This window comes from Triticum dicoccoides, chromosome 3A, assembly GCF_002162155.2.
Source record: "Triticum dicoccoides isolate Atlit2015 ecotype Zavitan chromosome 3A, WEW_v2.0, whole genome shotgun sequence".
Taxonomy (NCBI): Eukaryota; Viridiplantae; Streptophyta; class Magnoliopsida; order Poales; family Poaceae; genus Triticum; species Triticum dicoccoides.
This window is the reverse complement of record NC_041384.1, coordinates 70170860-70182977: the sequence shown is the minus strand read 5'-3', so window position 1 is coordinate 70182977 and position 12118 is coordinate 70170860.

Genomic DNA, 12118 nt, shown 5'->3' with positions numbered 1-12118 from the left:
TTCATTGACCTAAAAGATGTTCACTAAATTCAAATTATTTCATCATTTTCAAAGAATGTTAATCAAACCCAAAATTTATTCATTGATTTTTAGAACTTTGTTAATGAAATATAAAAATGTTTATCGTTATTAAAAAATGTTCATTCAAAATAAAAAAGTTCATTCTTTTGAATTGAAAATATTTTTTTAATTGAAGGACTGTTTTTATGACAATTCAGATTGTTTTAACTTTTTTATGCAATCTCGAATTGGTTTAAAATAGAATAAAGCAAAAACATAAAATAAAAAGGAAAAGTATAAAAACAAAAACGAAAAAACAGGGGCGCCGCCAGTGCATGGGCCGGTCCAACTGGACGCGCAGGGGGTGGGGGCTGCGAGCTCGCCCCACGCGCCATATAGAGGTCTCAGCTCTCGCCTCGCCTAACGTGAGGTAGAGCAAGCACCGAAATGACTAATTAAGGAGTACTCGTTGCAAAGAACACTGCACTTTTCCAGATTGCGACAAGTGGCGTACATGCAGCGCGCCACTTGTCACAACCTGAGAGCTTTCCCTTTTTTCGTAGATTCATTTATTCAAAACGTTTTATCTTTTAAATCGTGCGTTCAAATCTCGAACCGTATTCATCATTGGATTCCTCGCGTCGAGATCTTCAAAACTAGATCCCATATTGATAGGTTTTGACGAACTTTTTTTTCATGAAAAAACCAAACGAAAAAAACCGGGTGAAAAAACCGAACTGGGAGGACTTTTTTTTCCCTTTCCGAAAGAGGCACGCCCGTGCCTCTCGCGAAATCACACCTGTGCCTCTTATGGAAGCAAAAACGTGACTCTTGTGGAAGGGAAAAAAACCATAAAACACGTTTTTTTTCGTTTTCGAGAGGCACGCCCGTGACTCTCGCGAAAGCACAACCGTGCCTCTCGCAGAAGCAAAACCGTGACTCTCGCGAAAGAAAAAAAACAGAAAACACATATTTTTTCCCTTTCTGAGAGGTACGGCCGTGACTCTCACGAAAGCACAACCGTGCCTCTCGCGGAAGCAAAACCGTGACTGTCGCGAAAGAAAAAAAACAGAAAATGTGTTTTGTTTTTCCCTTTCTGAGAGGCACGACCGTGACTCTCGTGAAAGCACAACCGTGCCTCTCGCGTAAGCAAAACCGTGACTATCGCGAAAGAAAAAAAATATAAAATGCGTTTTTTTTTTCGTTTTCGAAAGGCACGGCCGTTACTCTCGCTAAAGCACAGCCGTGCCTCTTGCGAAAAAAAACCATGAATTTCGCGAAAGAAAAAAAAAAGAAAACATGTTTTTTTCGTGCAAAAAAAATTCCAAATTTTTTTGATCGAAAAGCTAAGGAAGACCGGGAGAAAACCAAAACGTCGGAAAAAAACCCGTTTAAAAAGCCAAAAACGCGTGCAGGAAAAAAAATCCGATGAAGCATCCGGAGCACAATAAAAGGCGATTGGCTGAGACCGCGTCAAGTGACGCTGATTGTTGCGAGGCTTCTAAAGAAGCGCTCATTAACTAGTTGCTCACAGCAAGCACTCAGCTCTGGCGCGACCGTCATGGGCTGTGGCCGAGTGGCTTTCTTCTTTTGTTTTTCTAGAAGTTGGTTTGTTTACTTTAGGTTTACCGTAATGTTTTTCCCCTAATTACATTCGGGTTTAGTGCATCTATTCCAAGTTTCGCCTAGTTTGCGAATCTACTCCGCATTTCGTTCAGTTTTCCATATTCTTTTTGTTCTTTCTGGTATTGCTACTTTTTCTTTTCTTTAATCTTTTTTATCTTTGTACTTATCCTTTTTTTCTTTTTATTTTTTAAATCCGTGATGATTTTATAAATACATGGCGAATAACATTTTGGATATTTTTCATACACATGTCAAACATTTCTTTGTTTTTGTTTCTCTTCAGAAAAAATCAAATACATGTCCACTTTTTTTTAAATATACGGTGAACATTTTCCATATACATGCTATATATTTTTTAGATACACATTGAATATTTTTTGAATGCATGTATTATTTTTCGAATAAATGTTAGATATTTGTCAAATGCACTTGAACATTATTGATAAACTGGTTGAAAAGTTTCCATATACACATTGAACATTTTCCGTATCTATTTAACGTTCAACTTATATTAACAAAAATATTCATCGTGTGTTCACCATGTATTATTCTGTATATCAAAAGTCTATCATACGTTAGACAAATTTTCGTCATGCTTTTTTCAAAAATTTCATCATGTACGAAATATGTGCATTATATATTTTTTAAATGTTCACCACGTATTTGGAAAAATGCTTATTGCATATTAAAAATGTTCATCGTGTGTTCTATTTTTTTACCATGCATGAGATAATACTCAGGCTTCCACGACAAGTGAATATAAGGTATCAATGGACACACTACTCCATGTGAAATAGAAAGATTCACCTTCACTTTTTTGTAGTGGTCATGACCAACAGCCATCCGTAGCCGGCTCATTGGCCATTGTTTACTTAAAACCTATGCGACCTACAAGTGAATGGGGCCTGATGCGTGGTTTTTGAAAAATGTTCATTGTGTATTTAAACAAATGTCATAGTGTATTAACAAACATAACAAAATTATAAAAACACCAACAAACATTCTACAAAAGGATAAAGACCAGTAAAAATAGGTTCCAGAAGGCCCAACTGTTCTAAAAAAACACTCATCGCAAACATGTTTCAAAACAGAAGACATGAAAGACACGCGTGCGATCAAAATTTGACATGAAAAACACTCACCACAAACAGGTTTTACATGTATTAAAAGAGTCAACATGTATACGGTAAACAAAAAGAAAAATCAGGAAAATAAAAACAGTAAGAAAAAATATATGAAAACCGTAAAGAAAAACACAGAGAAAAAAAATGTGGATCGTCTCAAAATTGGTTGAAACCGATGAATGGCTCGAAGAACCGGTGCTTAGAACCTTCGTAAAACCACTCGGTAAATCACATTAGTTGGGTTGGTTTACCCGAATAATCATCTAGTGTGAGATGTACTCGATCTCGCAGTATCGCAGTAGGCGAGACATAGCTCCCGCAGGCACGCCTCACGTACGGCCCTATGCCTCGTCGGAAAACAACGTTGTCTAGATGCCGACAAGCCGCCGACTACAGTGTGCCCAGCAGCTGTGAGAACCAACGATCCAAGCCACGCCAAATAAAGTACGGAATGGATGGGAATGGCTACTTACCGTGATGCAATTTGCTCATGAGCTATGGTTAGGAGGAGGGACAGAATTATTGGGAGCAACCCACGTCCTCGGCTCCTCGCTGTTGCGCCACCTGGGTGCATCAGTGCATGCATGTCAGCGTTGTCAAGCCCGGCCTAGCCACAACCACAAGCCGACGGACGACGCCACGGCGCGGCACCGGGTAGCTGGGAGCACAAGCACAGGGGGCACTAGGCTTCGCATGATTGGTGCTTTTGACGCGCTCAGTGTGCGCCCCACGTACGGCCATGGGCAACATCAGACGTGAAAAACGACGGTGGCTACAGCCTACAGCAGGATCTGTGCCGACCACAGCGGGCAGAGCGGCGCCAGCGGCCAGCGGTCGAAACCAACGATGCAACGCCGCGCCAAACAAAAGTACGGCGCGGGTGAGAAGGGCTACTTACCCATACGTGTCGCTAATCCATCCGTTTGGCCGGTTCCTGTGTCCATCCACACTCCGTACCAGGAATCATAATCTGCATAGCTACCATCCTTCTCTTGGAATTCTCTTGGAATTCTGCGAGTAACGCCAAAGGTGTGAGTAGTACAAACGTAATGTCGCTCGATCGATCATGTATTCATGTGGTCATTTTACAACTTCATGAACTTTTTGAATAAATGGACTTATTATTTTACTTTTTTGCGGATTTTTCTTTGAATTCAGGAACATTTTTGAATTAGCTATTTTTTCAAATTCGTGAACAGTTTTTTGAATTCATGAACTTTTTACGACATTGTGACTTTTTTTTGTGTTTGTAAAGTTTTTTTGAATTCACAAAAGAAATTAGAAATTGGTCAAAAAATTAAATTTTATGAACATTTGAAAAAAAAGAGGGTCAATGGTCAACCAGGTGAACCTGTCGACGGGCGACTAGATCAACCACATAAACTGAGCGTACAAAAAGAAAGCAAAGACTATATATCAGTTATAGCGAGTATAGCTTTCTACACCTTGAAGCATTTTTTTACACCGTCGTAAACTGGGCCTACATGTTTCAGTTTTTTCCGATCGCTGGCAACGTTCATGTTCGATCTCTCGCTGCACTTGCAGCTTCTTTCGACTTTATGTTCTCTTTTCCCTTTTTTGTTTCGTCGTTTTCTTTCAGTTTTCTTCGTTTCTTCATGGTTTTCTTCCATTTTTCTGTTTTCGTTTTGTCTTCACTGGTTTTTTGGCTTATTTCGGGTTTTCACTGGTTTTATCATTTTACTTTCTTTTTTCTATGAGTTTTTCATATTTTTTTCTATTTGATGGTTTTCTTCAGTGTTTTTTACTATTTTCTTTGGTTTCGTTGTTTTCTCATCGGTTTCCCTCGTTTCTTTTCTCCTTTGTTTCATTCTCGTTTTTTACTGGTTTTTTGCATTATTTTCTTTCTTTCTTAGTTTCCTTTGTTTTCATCTACCTTTTCATTGTTTTCTTTGTTTTTCTTTATTTCTTTCTTCTATATTTTTTCTCATTTTTTCCCAATGCTTTACATTTTTCATACAGGTATGTACAAGTTTCCTGTACATTAGGAACATTTTGTTTATACTTGTTCAACAACTTTTTAGAGAATAATTATTTTTAAAAAATAGAATGATGGCTACTTTCGGCGTACACATTATACATTTTCGGTATATATTAGGAACTTTTTTTAATAAATATATTTTCATAGACACTGCAATTTTTTTGAATGTATTTTTCCATACATGTGGCAAACTTTTTTTTGTATACACATTTAATATATTTGAAGTGATTGATAAACATTTTTCAAGTACTTGATTAAAAATTTCTATATACACAACTAACTTTTTAAATAATTTTTAATTTTTTGGATACATTTTTTGTATGTGAGAAACCTTTTTTCCATACACATTTACATATTTTCAAATGCTCTGTTCACATTTTTTTAAATGTTTATTTAAGTGTTTTTGGTTAGAATATTTGGAAGTATAAATAGAAAAGAAAAACATACAAAAAATGAGGAAGTGCCACCCGCGCACTCGCTGGGCCCATTTAGGGAGACACATGACGTGAGTCGATGCTCTATCTCGTTGGAAGTGAGACATTTGTCGCCTGATACGTCCATTTTGCATCATGCTTTTATATTGATATTTATTGCATTATGGGTTGTTATTACATATTATGATACAATATTTATGCATTTTCTCTCTTATTTTACAAGGTTTACATGAAGAGGGAGAACGCCGGTAGCTAGAATTCTGAACTGAAAAAGGAGCAAATCTGAGAGACCTATTTTGCACAACTTCAAAAGTCCTGAAACTTCACGGAGAGTTATTTTGGAATATATAAAAAATATTGGGTGAAGAAACCACCAGAGGGGGTCCACCAGCCATCCACAAGGGTGGGGACGCGCCCTACCCCCTAGGCACGCCCCTGCCTTGTGGGCCCCCTGGCAGGCCTCCGGTGCCCATCTTCTGCTATATGGTGTGTTTTGACCTGGAAAAAATCAAGAGGAAGCTTTTCGGGATGAAGCCTCACCATCTCGAGGCGGAACTTGGGCAGAACCAATCAAGAGCTCCGGTGGAACTGTTTTGCCAGGGAAACTTCCCTCCTGAAGGGGGAAATTATCGTCATCGTCATCACCAACAATCCTCTCATCGAGAGGGGGTCAATCTCCATCAACATCTTCACCAGCACCATCTCCTCCCAAACCCTAGTTCATTTCTTGTATCCGATCTTTGTCTCAAAACCTCATATTGGTACCTGTGGGTTGCTAGTAGCATTGATTACTCCTTGTAGTTGATGCTAGTTGGTTTAAGCGGTGGAAGATCATATGTTCAGATCCTTAATGATAATTAATACTCATCTGATTATGAACATGAATATGCTCTGTGAGTAGTTACGTTTGTTCCTAAGGACATGGGACAAGTCTTGTTATAAGTAATCATGTGGATTTGGTATTCGTTCGATATTTTGATGAAATGTATGTTGTCTCCTCTAGTAGTGTTATATGAACGTCAACTACATGACACTTCACCATTATTTGGGCCTATGGGAAGGCATTGGGAAGTAATAAGTAGATGATGGGTTGCCAGAGTGACAAAAGCTTAAACCCTAGTTTATGTGTTGCTTCGTAAGGGGCTGATTTGAATCCATATGTTTCATGCTATGGTTAGATTTATCTTAATTCTTCTTTCGTAGTTGCGGATCCTTGCGAGATGGGTTAATCATTAGTGGTAGGCTTGTCCAAGGAAGGACAACACCCAAGCACCGGTCCACCCACATATCAAATTATCAAAGTAACGAACGTGAATCATATGACCATGATGAAAACTAGCTTGACAGTAATTCCCATGTGTCCTTTGGAGCGCTTTGCTTTATATAAGAGATCGTACAGGTTTGTCCTTTGCTACAAAAAGGATTGGGCCACCTTGCTGCACCTTAGTTACTCTTGTTACTTGTTATGAATTATCTTATCACACAATGATACATCTCCAACGTATCTACTTTTTCTCATGCTTTTCCTATTGTTTTGGACTCTAATTTGCATGATTTGAATGAAACTAACCCCGGACACACGTTGTTTTCAGCAAAACTACCATGGTGTTATTTTTGTACAGAAATAAAAGTTCTAAGAATGGAACGAAACTTTGCGAGGATTTTTTATACCAATAATAAGAATTTCTGGAGCCAAGACCCACCAGAGAGGGGCCCCTGGGCGGGCACAACACACCAGGGCATGCCCCCCTCTCATGGCGCACCAGGTGGGTTGTACCCACTATTGGGGAACGTAGCAGAAATTCAAAATTTTCTACGCATCACCAAGATCAATCTATGGAGTAATCTAGCAACGAGGGGAAGGAGAGTGCATCTACATACCCTTGTAGATCGCTAAGCGGAAGCGTTCAAGTGAACGGGGTTGATGGAGTCGTACTCGTCGTGATCCAAATCACCGATGATCCTAGTGCCGAACGGACGGCACCTCCGTGTTCAACACACGTACAGCCCGGTGAAGTCTCCTACGCCTTGATCTAGCAAGGGGAGAAGGAGAGGTTGGGGAAGACTCCATCCAGCAGCAGCACGACGGCGTGGTGGTGGTGGAGGAGCGTGGTACTCTAGCAGGGCTTCGCCAAGCACCGCAAGAGACGAGGAGGGAGAGGGGTAGGGCTGCGCCAAGAAGGAGAGGAACTCATCTGTTGGCAGCCCCAAGTCCTCAAGTATATATAGGGGAGAGGGAGGGGTGCGCCCCACCTAGGGTTCCACCCTAGGGGCGGCGGCCAGCCCCAATCCCATCTAGGGTGGCGGCCAAGTGGAGGGGGAGAGGAAGGCGCACCAGGCATGGGCCTTAAGGCCCATCTGCCCTTAGGGTTTGCCCCCTCTTCCCCTTAGGCGCATGGGCCTTGGCGGGGAGGCGCCCCAGCCCACTTAGGGGCTGGTCCCTTCCCACTATTGGCCCATGTAGGCCTCCGGGGCTGGTGGCCCCACCTGGTGGACCCCCGGACCCCTCCGGTGGTCCCGGTACACTACCGGTGATGCCCGGAACACTTCTGGTGGCCAAAACCATACTTCCTATATATTAATCTTTACCTCCGGACCATTCCGGAACTCCTCGTGACGTCCGGGATCTCATCCGGGACTCCAAACAACATTCGGTAACCACATATATCTATTCCCTATAACCCTAGCGTCATCGAACCTTAAGTGTGTAGACCCTACGGGTTCGGGAGTCATGCAGACATGGCCGAGATAACTCTCCGGCCAATAACCAACAGCGGGATCTGGATACCCATGTTAGCCCCACATATTCCACGATGATCTCATCGGATGAACCACGATGTCGAGGATTCAATCAATCCCGTATACAATTCCCTTTGTCTAGTGGTACGATACTTGCCCGAGATTCGATCGTCGGTATCCCGATACCTTGTTCAATCTCGTTACCGGCAAGTCTCTTTACTCGTTCCGTAACACATCATCCCGTGATCAACTCCTTGGTCACATTGTGCACATTATGATGATGTCCTACCGAGTGGGCTCAGAGATACCTCTCCGTTTACACGGAGTGACAAATCCCAGTCTCGATTCGTGCCAACCCAACAGACACTTTCGGAGATACCCGTAGTGTACCTTTATAGCCACCCAGTTACGTTGTGACGTTTGGCACACCCAAAGTATTCCTACGGTATCCGGGAGTTGCACAATCTCATGGTCTAAGGAAATGATACTTGACATTAGAAAAGCTTTAGCATACGAACTACACGATCTTTGTGCTAGGCTTAGGATTGGGTCTTGTCCATCACATCATTCTCCTAATGATGTGATCCCGTTATCAACGACATCCAATGTCCATGGTCAGGAAATCATAACCATCTATTGATCAACGAGCTAGTCAACTAGAGGCTTACTAGGGACATGGTGTTGTCTATGTATCCACACATGTATCTGAGTTTCCTATCAATACAATTCTAGCATGGATAATAAATGATTATCATGAACAAGGAAATATAATAATAATTAATTTATTATTGCCTCTAGGGCATATTTCCAACAGTCTCCCACTTGCACTAGAGTCAATAATCTAGTTCACATTGCCATGTGATCATAGGTCACATCGCCATGTGACTAACTGAAAGTGCAACTATCCCTAGGTGGTTTTGGTAATTCATAACAACATATAGCTCATTGAGCTAATGCTATTCCAAGATGACTATTTCAGGAAAGCTCAATGATTGGCATGGCATGGATGTGAAAGTGGAACCCTCAAAATGCTAAGGACAAAGGATTGGCTCAAGCTCAAAAGCTCAAGACTCTTCATTTTATATTTTAGTGATCCAAGATCACATTGAGTCTTTAGGAAAAGCCAATACTATCAAGGAGGGATGAGGTGTTGCTTAATGAGCCTCTTGCTTCATGTGCTTAGTGATATGCTCCAAAACCCTCAACTACTTTCCCATATCCACATATGAGCTAAACCCTAAGCCAAACTCGGTCCTACCGATTCTTTCTATTCGGCGCCATCGAGTTTCACTTGTCATAAGCCACTGCCAAACCCTAGCAATTCGGTTCTACCGATAGGGATCTCGGTCTCACCGAGATGGGATTGCAAACTCTCTGTTTCCCTTTCGTAACTTTTCGGTCTCACCGAAAGAGCGAATCGGTCCCACCGAGATTGCAGTGTAAACTCTTTGTTTCCTTTTTGTAACTTTTCGGTCTCACCGAAAGAGCAAATCGGTCCCACCGAGTTTACCTGACCAACTCTCTGGTTAGCTTATTACCAAACTCGGTCTCACCGAGTTTGTGTAATCGGTCTCACCGAGATTACGTTATGCCCAAACCCTAACCATATCGGTCCTACCGAGTTGCATGTCAGTCACACCGAAAATCTCTAACGGTCACTAGGTTTACCTTTTCGGTCCGACCGAGTTTGTTGATTCGGTCCCACCGAGATTGGAAAACTGTGTGTAACGGTTGGATTTTGTGTGGAGGCTATATATACCCCTCCACCTCCTCTTCATTTGTGGAGAGAGCCCTCAGAACACATACACAATTCCAACTCATATGTTCTGAGAGAGAACCACCTACTCATGTGTTGAGACCAAGATATTCCATTCCTACCATATGAATCTTGATCTCTAGCCTTCCCCAAGTTGCTTTCCACTCAAATCTTCTTTCCACAAAATCCAAATCCTATGAGAGAGAGTTGAGTGTTGGGGAGACTATCATTTGAAGCACAAGAGCAAGGAGTTCATCATCAACACACCATTTGTTACTTCTTGGAGAGTGGTGTCTCCTAGATTGGCTAGGTGTCACTTGGGAGCCTCCGACAAGATTGTGGAGTTGAACCAAGGAGTTTGTAAGGGCAAGGAAATCGCCTACTTCGTGAAGATCTACCGCTAGTGAGGCAAGTCCTTCGTGGGCGATGGCCATGGTGGGATAGACAAGGTTGCTTCTTTGTGGACCCTTCGTGGGTTGTTGCTTCTTCGTGGACCCTTCGTGGGTGGAGCCCTCCGTGGACTCGTGCAACCATTACCCTTCGTGGGTGGAGCCCTCCGAGGACTCGCGCAACCGTTACCCTTCGTGGGTTGAAGTCTCCATCAACGTGGATGTAGGATAGCACCACCTATCCGAACCACGGGAAAAACATCCGTGTCTCCAATTGCGTTTGAATCCTCCAAACCCTTCCCTTTACATTCTTGCAAGTTGCATGCTTTACTTTCTGCTGCCAATATACTCTTTGCATGCTTGCTTGAATTGTGTGATGATTGCTTGACTTGTCCTACAATAGCTAAAATCTGCCAAGAACTAAAATTGGGAAAAGGTTAAGTTTTTATTTGGTCAAGTAGTCTAATCACCCCCCATCTAGACATACTTTCGATCCTACAAGTGGTATCAGAGCCAGGTTTCCATTTGCTTTGATCTCCATAGCTTTTGGTGGTCATAGCCTTGGTTTCACAACCTAGGAGAGTATGGCGTCTAGCGAGGGAAATTATCACCGTAGAGGTCCTTACTTTGATGGTACTAATTTTGCTAGTTGGAAGCATAAAATGAAAATGCATATTCTTGGACATAACCCCGTCGTTTGGGCTATTGTGTGTGTTGGTTTGCAAGGTGACTTCTTTGATGGGAAAGAACCAAACCGTGAAGCTACCGCGGATGAGTTGAAGATGTTGCAATACAATGCTCAGGCTTGTGATATTCTCTTCAACGGATTGTGCCCCGAAGAATTCAACAAAATCAGCCGTCTTGAGAATGCAAAGGAAATTTGGGACACTTTGATTGATATGCACGAAGGTACCGACTCCGTCAAGGAATCCAAGTTGGATGTGCTTCAAAGTCAACTTGACAAGTTCAAAATGAAGGATGGTGAAGGTGTCGCTGAAATGTACTCTAGGCTTGCTCTCATCACAAATGAGATTGCCGGCTTAGGAAGTGAAGAGATGACCGATAGATTCATCATCAAGAAGATTCTAAGATCCTTGGATGGAAAATATGATACCATGTGCACATTGATCCAAATGATGCCCAATTACAAAGATCTCAAGCCAACGGAGGTGATTGGAAGAATAGTTGCTCATGAGATGTCACTTAAGGATAAATAGGAACTTCACAACAAATCAAGTGGTGCCTACAAAGCCTCATGTGAAGCCCCTACATCATCAAGTGAGAAACAAAACTTCAATGAAGAATTGAGCTTAATGGTGAAGAACTTCAACAAGTTCTACAAGAGTAGAAGCAAAAATAGAAGCTTCAAGTCAAGGTCCTACAATGACAAAAGATCTTCTAGTCGAGAGCGAAACTGCTACAGTTGTGGAAGACCCGGACACTATTCCAATGAGTGTACGGCTCCCTACAAGAGAAGAGAAGATTCTCCAAAAAGAAGAAGCAAAGAATCACCACCAAGAGAGAGAAGGAGTAGAGATGATCGTTATGAACGAAGATACTCATGGAGAAGCAAGGATTCGGAAAGGAAGGAAAAATCATCAAGGAGCTACACAAAACGAAGACATCAAGCTCATGTTGGTGAATGGGTATCCGGCTCCGACTCCGACAGCCACTCCGAGAGAAGTTATCACTCCGACTCCGAAGATACTCAAGATGAAGGTGTTGCCGGTCTAGCAATTGTGTCAACCAACTCCTACGACATATTTGACTCACCAAATGAAGGAATTGGAAGATGCTTCATGGCCAAAGGTCCTAAGGTAACACACCCCGAGTATGTTGAGTTCAATAGTGATGAAGATGACTTGTTAGGTGATGATTTGCTTGTTGACAACTCTAGTGATGAATACTATGATGAAACGTCAATTAATCATGCTAAGTAAGATAAAACGAATGATAATGATAAGGAGAAGATCGGGGCTCTAACTAAAGAACTAAACACTCTTAAGTTAGCTCATGAAACTATCTTCGAAGATCATCGAGAACTTTTAAGA